At 32.7% G+C, this 12,585-nt stretch overlaps 1 long non-coding RNA gene across 1 annotated transcript; it reads right to left on the bottom strand.

Moving 5' to 3' along the window:
• Window positions 1–4,242: 4,242 nt before the first annotated feature.
• LOC143062802 (uncharacterized) lies at window positions 4,243–12,068 on the bottom strand. The gene is made up of 4 exons (XR_012974850.1): window positions 11,880–12,068; window positions 7,566–8,129; window positions 6,157–6,253; window positions 4,243–4,377 (listed from the first exon to the last, which is right to left on the bottom strand). It is a non-coding gene; the product is annotated as an uncharacterized LOC143062802 (long non-coding RNA).
• Between the last annotated feature and the right edge of the window lie 517 nt (window positions 12,069–12,585).

Below are 12,585 nucleotides of genomic sequence, written 5' to 3' on the forward strand. Positions count from 1 at the left end.
AGTAAAGGCATAATTGAGTTAAAATTATTATGAACTGTTATGAAACTCATTTTTATAAGCAAAAAACATTACAAGGTTAAGTAAATAGTCATTGGTCGGGTTGTTGTCTCTTTGACATATTTCCAATTTCCATTCTCAATTTTATTAGATTAGATTAAGTGTCTCACGACATACATGCCTGTACAAGTATTAACACAATATGACACCTAATACACCATATAAAATATTTGATGCATGCGTAATTCTTGAAAGAACTAGGAGAGACTGCTATATACAATATTAAAACATCAGAATAAAACATAATTTTGCTATTTACATAAAACATAAAAGTGCAATATCACCATGCACGTTCAAGGATAAAAATAATACATATACATAAAAATATCGTCTTTAAATTTCAACGATATAGATTATTATTTTGTAGTAATAAAATATTAGCCATGAGGGCAGATTATTGCAAATGAGCTCCAAACATCATCTGAAAAGTTAAAAAACATATTAATATGTTGATGAATATTGATAAATAAAGATTGTCTTAAATCTTCATTTTATGGACATGTTAACAATACATGTTTTTCGTCTTCTATATCATCTCAATTGAAGCACAATATTTTATTTTATATAATCTAATCTTTCGTAACGACCAGTTTCAATTTTTAAAGACGATTCTCCACAGCTGAATTAATCATAGGCACTGCCCTTTTGCGCCAATTGCTAGTGTCAAGCTGTATAATATCGGCAATTATTTTTCAAAAGTATCAACATTGCAAAAATATGGAATTCCTGTACGCCAAATTTCCAATGATTCGTGGTTGTGAAGCTTAAAATTGAGAATGGAAATGGGGAATGTGTCAAAGAGACAACAACCCGACCATAGAACAGACAACAGCAGAAGATAACCAACAGGTCTTCAATGCAGCGAGAAATTCCCGCACCCGGATGCATCCCTCAGCTGGCCCCTACACACATATATATACTAGTTCAGTGATAACAAACGCCATACTAAACTGCAAATTGTACACAAGAAACTAAAATTAAAAATAATACAAGGCTAACAAAGGCCAGAGGCTCCTGACTTGGGACAGGCGCAAACATGCAGCGGGGTTAAGCATGTTTATGAGATCTCAACCCTCTCCTATACCTCTAGCCAATGTAGAAAAGTAAATGCATAACAATACGCACATTAAAATTCAGTTTAAGAGAAGTCCGATTCTGATGTCGGAAGATATAACCAAAGGAAAATAAACAAAATGACAATAATACATAAATAACAACAGACTACTAGCTTACTTACATCTTCTTATTTAAACGCACAAATATACAAAATGTATTTGATGTTCTTTTCAAGTGCTGGCCATAATAATATTTTGAACATTTTTACAACACACGAGTTTGTGAATGGAAATGCTGTTAAGCTAGGAGACTTACCGCATTTATTTGTCTTTTTTTCATGAGTTTTGTCGAAATCAAATCTTAGAATGAATTTTACAAGTTGAAAAAAAAACTAGCATGTAGTCGTGAAAGACTTTTTCAAGCCTGTAATTTTCATCTAGAGTCAGTCGTATGGCGTAGGATGACTTTCAAAAGAGTACAAGAAAAGTGGCAGTGATGCTAGAAAGTGGTTTCATCAGTAGATCTTAGATAAGTCTTTCTTTAGCTGGTTATATACTATCCATAATGGCAAATGACATTGTTTTGTTCCCACTATGCGTATCGTCTGGAAATCCATAAACCAACGCACAATAACATTAATAATGTAAAATAGACATTTCACAACCTTTTTATTCATTGCATTCATCTATGTTTGTACGTTGGGAATGTTACATGAAATTTCAAGCCACTTTAGTTTATTCCTTAATTAAATTGAACAGGACTAATGCAACATCAGCAAGAATTAGTCATACTCATTTTGCAACGCATTCCACTCAAACTGGTGCTAGTGTGAAGAACAGAAATACAGGAACTGTCCCTTTGCTTTTGTGTGTTCTTTAGTGTGCATGTTTTAATTTAGTGCCAAGAGTAACAAATTTCAGCTACGTTGTCTGGCTTTTAATATTTTTTTTTGTTTTATTTGCAGACTTACAATTGATTCAACCCCGCCAGTGTAAACTTCCGGTCCAATTCCCAAAAGAAAAACATCCTTGTTATATTATTAAGGATGTACACCTCTGAGGAGCCAAACAATGCTGAATTGAACTTCTATTCTTAACCTGTTTCTGTTCGTTTATAAGACTTTAAAAAGATAATTGGTGATGACAAAAATCATATGGTGGTGTACTTTTTTTTCTACAGCCACTTGAAATTACCCAATTCTGATGATTTTAACATTTTTATCAATTTATACCCACTGTTGGGCCGTTATCACAATTTCACAATTAAACTTTATTCATATTTTCAATATAGATGAAGTGGACCAATATGAATAAACTTAACTTAAAACAACAACTATAGTAAGGTGTTATTAATATAAGAAATTTTTATGAAATTTTGTTGCATTTTCATGTCAAATTTAAAACCATCAGATATCATGTGTGGATACACTAAATAAACACGCAGGTATAATAGCACAGATAAACTTCACTGTGAGTACTCTCAGATCTGTCTTTTTGTTGATGGGATGTACAAGTACCCGGCCACGTCCACTTGTATTTGTAGTATTTGTTACGCCTTTTCAACTGATTTTCATAGTTTGTTCTAATATTGTACTGTTATACCACTGTCCCAGGGTAGGGGAGGGTTGGGATCCCGCTAACATGTTTAACCCCGTCGCATTCTTTATGTATGTGCCTGTGCCCGTTATTTAGTGGTTGTCGTTTGTTTATTAATATTCCATATTTGTTTATCGTTCATTTTTTGTACATAAATTAGGCTGTTAGTTTTCTCGTTTGAATTGTTTTACATTGTATTTTCGGGGTCTTTTATAGCTAACTATGCGGTATGAGCTTTGCTCATTGTTGAAGGAAGGCCGTACGGTGACCTGTAGTTGTTAATTTCTGTGTCGTTTGGTCTCTTGTGGTGAGTTGTCTCATTGGCAATACCACATCTTCTTTTTTTTTATATTCAGGAGGGTACATTAAGTTCATTTAACCATTAAACATTGCGATTTATTTTCTTTTTGCTTTCAAAATTGAAGAAAACTTAATTTTCAACTTGTGTTTCTGTATCTGGCACATGTGCTTGATTACAGCTTGATGACATACGCCTGAAACCGCCACCTAAGTAAGGATGATGATCAGAATCGGGGTTCTTTACTCCATGTTTGAGTAATAAGGGTGGAATTGTGAAATACACATACATGTCCATTCGTGTTAACTTGACATTTTGACAATTTTTAATGTACTATCGCTATTCAACGTTTATTTATTTTGTTTTATATCTCGTCTCACCTATTTAATATGTACCACATTTAATAAGTATTCAGTATATATGATGGTAAATTTTCACTTCTGCTCTCGTACTATGAACAGCATATTTTATTTATTTTGTGAAAAAATATTTCCGTACTCATAACAACAAAATTATTATATTTAAATGTTCAAATTTATCTGTTTACGTTAATTTACTTAACGTATTTTTGTCCCAGGTTATAGTTGTCTTTTTGAGACATTTAACATCACCTCTTTTTTTATATTATTATTGTACTCATTTTGTGTCATAGATGTATTCGTTCAGTGTATGTTTTCTTGTTTTTGTCTATTTGTCTTTTTGATCGAGTTATGCCATTTCAATTGATATTTTACAGTTCGTCTTTCTGTGTTGTAATGTTACACTACTGTTTCTGGTTAGGGCGAAGGTTTTCCCCTGTTAAAATGTTCAAACCCGCTGCATTAGTTCGCACCTGTCCGAAGTCAGGAACCTATTGTTCAGAGGTTGTCGTTTGTTGATGTGATTCAAATGTGTTTTTCGTTTCTCGTTTTATACATAATAGATTTGACCATTGGTTTTCCTGTTTGAATTGTTTTACATTAGTCATTTTTGGGCCCTTTACAGTTTGCTGTTCAGTGTGAACGAGCCAAGGCTCCGTGTTAAAGGACGTACATTGATCTTTAATTGTTTGCTTGTTACACGTTGCGACTTGGACGGAGAGTGGTCTCATTGACACTCATGCCACATCTCCTGATATCTATGTACACGCAATGAATCGAAAACAGAATCAAAGGCTTACTTAGATGAAAATGCAAGACACAGAAGCTTTGTAGGTGTTAATGGGCTTGTAACAATATTCCCTATTAAAAATCAAAGTGAACAAATAAGACTTTATTGGCTGATTATTTGCATTGAATACGGTAATATGGTAACTCAAATCAGCAACTAGATTATGTCTTTTTCTCTGGTACATTGTACTTTTCTTGAGCAGCCTTCATTCTGTTTACATATCTAAAAATGAAAAAAAATAAATAAAAAAGGTTTATAATCAGGTAGCATACACAATGTTCCACTATGATTATATACAGTCAGGAAAAAAACCCAGTTGCTCTTCATAAAAGAAATCAATTTTATTAACATAGTCACAGACTGAGGTATTGATTATTTTTGTATTCTCTCCCCCTTGATGGTTGAAAGCAAATAAACTCATCATAGATACCAGGATTGAAAATTTATATTTACGCCAGACGCGCGTTTCGTCTACAAAATACCTATCAGTAACGCTCGAAACAAAGAATGTCACACATCTATCGAGGAGGCATGAACTGGACGACTGGCGTTTCTGAAATAAATTACACGGTCTACTAAACATAAAGTATCAGATCCCAAGACCATTGTGTATAATACGATGTTGCTGAAAGAAATTGTGATTACTCTGTGTTTTGCATTTACATTATGTAAATTAATTTATGACTACGTCTTTTTGACCATTTAAAAGTTTAATAATTTCAAGGAATTGCCGTTTCAAAGCTTGATGTGAAAATGAAATTATCAATTTTATGTTACTGCCTTAACTTTAAATGCAGTGTTGCATGTGAAGTAATGTAGTAAGGAGGTCTGTTTACCAAAGCTGCTGCTCGTGCTTACTTTGACCAAAGCTGCTGTTCGTGCTTACTTAGACCAAAGCTGCTGCTCGTGCTTACTTAGACCAAAGCTGCTGCTCGTGCTTACTTAGACCAAAGCTGCTGCTCGTGCTTACTTAGACCAAAGCTGCTGCTCGTGCTTACTAAGATTATATTATTGAACTACACGTGCTGTGTGTTTTAATGCACCGTGCACGAATGTACTTGTATGCATCGTATGTTTTATTGTATTTGTCTTGTCGATTTCATAACACAGTGTTGACTGTTGTAATCCTAATTTTGACATTTTTACCTGTTTGTTTTGTTCACACATTGATGTCAATATAAAGGAATTCTATGCAACTGTTATACAAGTGAGAGGTTTAGCTAGCTATAAAACCAGATTTAATCCCCCTTTTACTACTTTAGAAAATGCATGTACCAAGACAGTTATATGACATTTGTTTTCCGTTCGTTTGATGTGTTCTAGTTTTTGATATTGCCATTTGATAAGGGACATTTCGATTTGCATTTTGCTTGGAGTTCGGTATTTTTGTTATTTTACTTTTCACAACTCTAAACAGCTTTATGTGTTGTATTTTTATCATAATTATGTACAAACTATATATAAGGATTATTGTATTGTACATGTGTTTTGTGTTTTGCAGTTTTTCAATGACTGCATGTCAGACTTTGTATTCGGGACCATGACAAAAAGAAACTTGTTATTCAGTGGTTGTCGTTTATTGCTGTATATCACATTTTTTTTTCGTTCATTATTTTGTACATAGATCTAGCCGTTAATGTTTTCGTTTGAATTGTTTTACATTTGTCAATTCGAAGACCTATATAATAGCTGAATAAAAAATGCGGTATGAGTTTTACTCATTGTGGAAGGTGTACGGTGATCTATAGAGTGCTATTTTCTTTGTCTTTGCAATTGGTCTTGTGTGAAGAGTTGTTTCATTGGTAATCATACTATATAATCTTATTCTTATATGTTTGAAATATGGGAAGCGCAGTTTGAGAAATCGTTGTTTGGCGAAAGCGAGTAGATTTGTCACGCAAATAATGCTAAGCAATCATGCGCCGGTTCACCAAGTCACACAGCAATCTTATAACACAGTAAGTTTATAATAATGCTAGTCACTAGGTACTAGATACTAACCTGTTTTGTAGAAAGCAGAGTAGGCACATTATAAAGGTAATCAGAGCTATAGAACCAAATATAATTGTTTCTAGCCATTTAGCAAGTCTGTCAATAACTACAATGTTGAAAAATATAATAATGCAAATAATCATACTGTTTTTATTATAATTAACACATGAACATAAGTTTGAGGTTGTGATCTGGTACGAGGTTGGTGTAGAATAGATTAAAATAGCCAGTGGCGGATCCAGAACTTTTAATAAAGGGGGGCGGGGGCGCTCCAGCCAAGCTTCAGTCAGTGATTCCCTATATAATCAACCAAAGGAGTAGGTCCAGTAAGACCCCGTTTTGGCCCCAAAATATAGCAGTTTTACAAAAATGTTAAAATGTAAACTTTTAGTTACTTATTGGACAGTAGAATGCTTCTGCTACACAAATATGGGTTGTTTTTGACAATACAATGCACATATATCGGGTACTAGCACCATAAAGTCATGCTAAATTACTGAAATCTTCACAATTCTAGCATTTTAGTTAAATTTTAGACGGTTTTCGTGTAAAACGAAAGTGGCCGCATTCGTGTTCCTCCTTAATATTGAAATGTAAGTTGTATTTCATTATAATACATAATATATATAAAGGTTGAGGATGAATACGAATGCGGCCACGTTCATTTTTGACAAAAACCAACTGGAAAGTGACATTTTTCGGCGTATTTGATAGATTTTTCATATTTGAGCTTGAATCGGATCGTTTTTAATGACTAAATCAGTTAAAATCTTTCACATAAACTGATTGATTCAAATGAAATAGACACTTAAGTGTTTAAAAGTAGTCAAAATCTTTCGTCAGGTGAACCTGAAATTTGAGGCCAAAATCGGTCCTTACCGGACCTACTCCTTTTTCCCACGAAAGGGGAGGGGCTAGGCCCCAAGCCCTGCTGGATCAGCCAATAATAGCGGATGAAAATAACCTTATAACTATACAAGTGTCATGTCAGTTTTTTTTATTTCTTGGACTATAAACATACGGTAGTGGAATTCATTATAGTTCACGTCTCGGCGTATTACTGTAATACATACAAAAGACGTTTTCTCCTCTGTCGTTTATAAAATATTCTTGCGTTTGGTCTATAATAGAAACAGAGAGTAAAGCGAGGCTTGCCGAAATTTTCTCCTCTTTCGTAGGGAGTACAAACAAATTTTATTTTGTCCGACACTGTACGAATATTGCTGGTTTTCTCTCCATCCTAATCGTTCAATTTGTTTTTGAATAAAATCGACATGACCATAATGAGAACCATAAATTGAACTGTGAAAAATATATATTGAACACAAATATTCGATCGTAACAAAATAAGAGTACAAGGAGATAATAAACGTATATATAGAGAAGCAAAATGAAATGACATTGATAGCAATACGCACCTTCTTTACAGCCGGCATTGTCCCGTATGAGTGTACTGAGGCTCTTGGCAACTGTGTTTTCGTCTTTCAATTCAAATTGGTAAGTGGAATCGTAGGCTATGGTATTAGATATCACAGAACTAGACCCTTCTGTAATACTTATAATTCTTACAGAGCGTGATTTACAATATGCAACAACAGCATCAAGTTCAGCGTCTTTTACAGAGGTCATTGGTGATATAACGACAAGATAGTTAACAGCTTTTGCACGACCGCCTGCACGAGAAGAAAACATTACCCTGCATGTTCGGTTCAATGCGTTTTGGATATTTACTAGCCCCACATTTGTTTGTCTTTTCATACCGTTTATTTTACTCTTTATAGTTGTTTTACTGTAAAAGTAGTCCATCTGGAATATTTGTCGGACAGTGTCGGCATAACAGCTGACACCAACATTAACACCCATCTCTTTGACATCGAGAATATTTAATGTTGCGTCTACTGTCCTCAAAGTTTTGTTAAACATTGCATCAGGAACTGCACTCGATTCGTCAAATAGAAAGACAACATCTATTAAGCAGTCAGCTAAAAAGAAACAAAAACATACAGCTGTTAATATCCATTATATATATGTTATTAACCTAAACCGTAATTTCGTGACACCAGAAAACCTTTTTGTTTTATGTAAAATTATAAATGTCATTAAATGATATTTCTTTTCTCGGTTTACAGTTTTATCACCAATCTTTTAAAAAAGAATTTTGGAGTTTGTAAGCACCAACAGATTGTGATAAATCGAGACAAATCTCTTATTCGGTGATTATACATAATTAAAGTTGTTTTTTTAATGCGTTTGTTTCTGTTTCTTTTACCTTTTTCTGTTTTGTTTTGTTTTGTTTTGATTTGTTTTGAAGGGGATGAGGATTATTATTGTCTCTGAGCTGCGGTATTAATTTCCCAAAACAAAAAAATCAAATTCCGTGTTTTTTATTTATATAAAGATAAAATTATTAAACAACCTGGAAATGCTATTTGAATTATTAACCGTAAATAAGATAAGATAAGATAAGAATTAATATAATCAAAAACCCATAAAGGGTATCATTTAACAACACAATATGATTGGAAAAAGCAAAACAGAAAACTAATGCCAAACTATAACGTTACGGACAGGATAAGAGCCTAACACAACATGTGTTTTATATAACTATTATATTAAATCTTACAACAATAAAATATTATATTATTTCATATATTTTGTTTACATCTGGATCTTATTTCTAAACCTTTAATAATGTATTTTCTAAGGCACATGAGAGTTGGTAAATGCTCATTTGTGAACAGCCAGAAATATTTCTTATCATTAGGTAGTTCTTTAAAATTAGTACAAAAAATTGATAACTTTATCAAATAATAATTTCCTCTGTTCATTATATAATGGACAATTTACTGTAAAATGGGTCTCATCTTCAATAGAATTTGATCCATGTGATAGGCAGTGATGACATAGACGTTGAGTTCTCTATATATTTTTTACTTTATCTATCTTTCTCCATTCTAAGATCATGAGCACTTATTCTCATAAATAATTATACACAAAAGACGTGGTATGATTGCCAAGGAGACAACTCTTCACCGAAGACCAAATGACACAGAAATTGACAACTGTATCACCGAACATCATTCAACAATGAGCCAAGCCCATACCGCGTAGTCATATATAAAAAGACCAGAAATGACAAATGTAAAACAATTCAAACGAGAAAACTAACGACCTAGTTTATGTATAAATAAATGAACGAAAACACAAATTATGCAACACAGTAACACAGCAACAAACGACAACCACTGAATTACAGGCTCCTTTAAACAGGCACTTGCATACAGAATGTGGCGGGTTCAAACATGTTATCGGGATACCAACCCTCCCTAACCTTGAACAGTGTTGTTACAGTATAACATTTGAACGAACTATAAAAATCCGTTGAGAAAGGCTTACCAGATGGATACAAATAGAAATATATCTAACGAAAAACAATGTGAACGTAGCCAGGTACTTTCACATCCCAACAAGAAAATGACACTAAGTACAGATCTGAGAGTATACTCGCAGCTACTGACAGTTAGTTGAAAGCCAATTACAACTAATAAATAAAATCATACATCTAAAACTGAACTTTCATTCAGACCACATCAAACATCCACTGGATTTAGTGTAAAGACTTCATAAACAGTCAGAGAAATCATGACCAAGTGTCATTAAGTCCGGTTGTGGATGATCTTCCATCTGGTAATAATACATTTAACATCAAGGTAGAAAGGTGGGAAGCGTGATGGGCTATAGCAGCGGGACACATTTCTGGTACTCTTGCAGAAAGTTTGGATTTGACCAATTTGACCTGTATCCAAACATTTACACTTATTTGCTAATTCCTTTGACAATGCAAGCGACCATTGTCAACGCTTAACTCAGTGTCAATGTCATGCGCCGAATTAAAACATGTCTGCATTCTTAGATGACAACAGAAGTACTTTCGGGTATATGTATCCTATATATACACATACAAAGAGACGCCCATTGACATTGATAAATTAATTGGCTGTTTTGCAACCAACACTCAGGCACTTGGGGATCTGAGTGGCATCCAGATCCTTTGTCGAATTGGGCTTCACAATCGAGATATTTCCAACTACGCTACTAGAGAGTTTAAAAAAATTGAGATATTGTATTAAAAAATTTGTTTAGGATAGTTGATAAATAAACTATTAAAGTTAAATTTTACCATCTGAATGCATCAGGTCGAAACATTTATTCACATTTTAATCTTATTTGAATTGTCCTGAAGCTATAGCAGTTTATACACAATCACACTCATACATCTCAAGCAATGGAAACTGATTATGTTCCTATGTAAAGCAAAATTATATCCGGGTGAAATTTGATCCGGAGGAAAAAATGTCACAGTAGTTGTTGTTATTTTTTTATCCGGAGGAAAACATTTCCCTGGGATATTTTTTCCTTTGCCATGAAATTCTATCTGGGTAGTTAACTTATTGAATAGTTATTAGAAAAAACTTGTCTTTTAAAAAAACTATGAAATAATAATAGTGTATTTGAAACAAAGCGAAATTGTTAAAAAAAAATTATTATAATGGGAAATAATTTCACAAATTATCCTTGAAAAAAATTCCTGAAATATTCAAATCAATATCATCCTTTTAAAAAGAAAATTATCATGAAACATAGGGAAGAAAACCAGAAGTAATTTCAAAGATCGTTATTGTGAAAATAATATCATGATTAAATAAGGTTAGTGAAATACATTTAAAAGTGAGTTGTTTTCAGATCTCAGTACAAATATAAATTTAAAAGTAAGTTCGAAATATAACTGCATTACTACTATTAACAGTAATAGAAGAATTTGATTATGATGATATTTTTAACTATATAAATAGTTTTGTCTGGGGACAGATGTAGTTGTTGATTATATGGAAATCAGATAAATCATAGCATAACAATATATTGGAACAAAAACATGTTTAACAGCTGGATAGTTTTTACCAGTGAAATGTTATCTGTTTTATTAAATCAAGTTGTAAGTCATCTTTTTATATAAATGAATATATAAAAAATCAGATTCAAGGAAAAATTTCACTATAAAATAGATTCAGAAATATATTATATTAATATCTTTAAAATATAAATTGCTCATAATTACCTCCCTTTGATAAATTATGCAAATTTGGTCTACCTTTGTGAAACATTTTATACTTATAGTCAGGTATATATTGATTGTGAGTAACTTACATAATAGTTAATGGGACTCTATTTCACACGGTTCTGTGAAATTTAGTACGGCAAATATATACCGGTTCATACTATCCGCATAACACAGATAGATTTTCACTCCTCTGGAAAAAATCAACCTGTGAAATACCATGCCTGGAAAAAAATTACCGGGACAAATTATCCTCAGGATAAAATATCACAGAGGAAGAAATAAACCGTTACACCTACACCCCAGTGTATTAAAAATATATTCAAACGCATCAGCAATACAACAGTGTTCTTAATTTATAAAAATAAGAAGATATGGTATGATTTATAAACATCCGGGTTACATCTTGGGCATTAAATATTCACACAAACGACGAAATATTTACTTACTACATACATGCATATGGTTGTTGATGATAAAAGTGTTGTTGATTCTTCAAATATGAGAGTTTATATACATGTACATGGTGTACTTATTTAGAAGAATGATTGTTCATTTTATAAAAGCAGATTAGAGTTCAATTAAGTTAATATCAAAATAAATAATAAAATCATACCTTTCGGATATTGAATTGATGGTCCAACGGACAAAATTGCTATTAAGTAACAGTTCCAAATAAGACGCATTATGTTAAAATTTGTCATTTTTCGCCTTTGTTTATGTATTCTTATATTTCATCACGATTTTCTGTGTGAACGACACAGTTTTTAAACTTTAAATGTGTACCATTTACTTCAGATATTTTAAAAATAAGTCAGGCGTAACCACATTTTAACAAAGAATGTTTAAAATCGATATAAGGTTATTAAATCATGTTAAATAGCTGAAGGTTATATCACCGGGCTGAAGTACGTTCACTATTCACTATTCACTTTTCACTATTCAAAATTCATGAATAGTGAATTGTGTTTTTGTGCACTATTCACTATTCAAGTTTATTATTGAATAACTTTAATATCTTCTTGTATGTCCTGGATATATAAAAAGAAGATGTTGTATGATTGCCAATTAGACAAAACTTCACAAGAGACTAAATTACACAGCAATTAACAGCTACATGTCATTGTACAGCCTTCAACTATAAGAAAAGCTCATACACCATAGTTAGTCACCGAATAAGAACAGCCTTATTAATTAATGTACAAAAAATTCACGAAAAACAATAAAGTATTTAACACAGCAAAAAACGACAACCACTTGATTACACACTCCTTACTTGGGACAGGTACATACATGTATACAGAATGTGGCGGGGGTTAAAT

Source organism: Mytilus galloprovincialis, chromosome 2, assembly GCF_965363235.1.
Source record: "Mytilus galloprovincialis chromosome 2, xbMytGall1.hap1.1, whole genome shotgun sequence".
NCBI classification, from domain to species: Eukaryota; Metazoa; Mollusca; class Bivalvia; order Mytilida; family Mytilidae; genus Mytilus; species Mytilus galloprovincialis.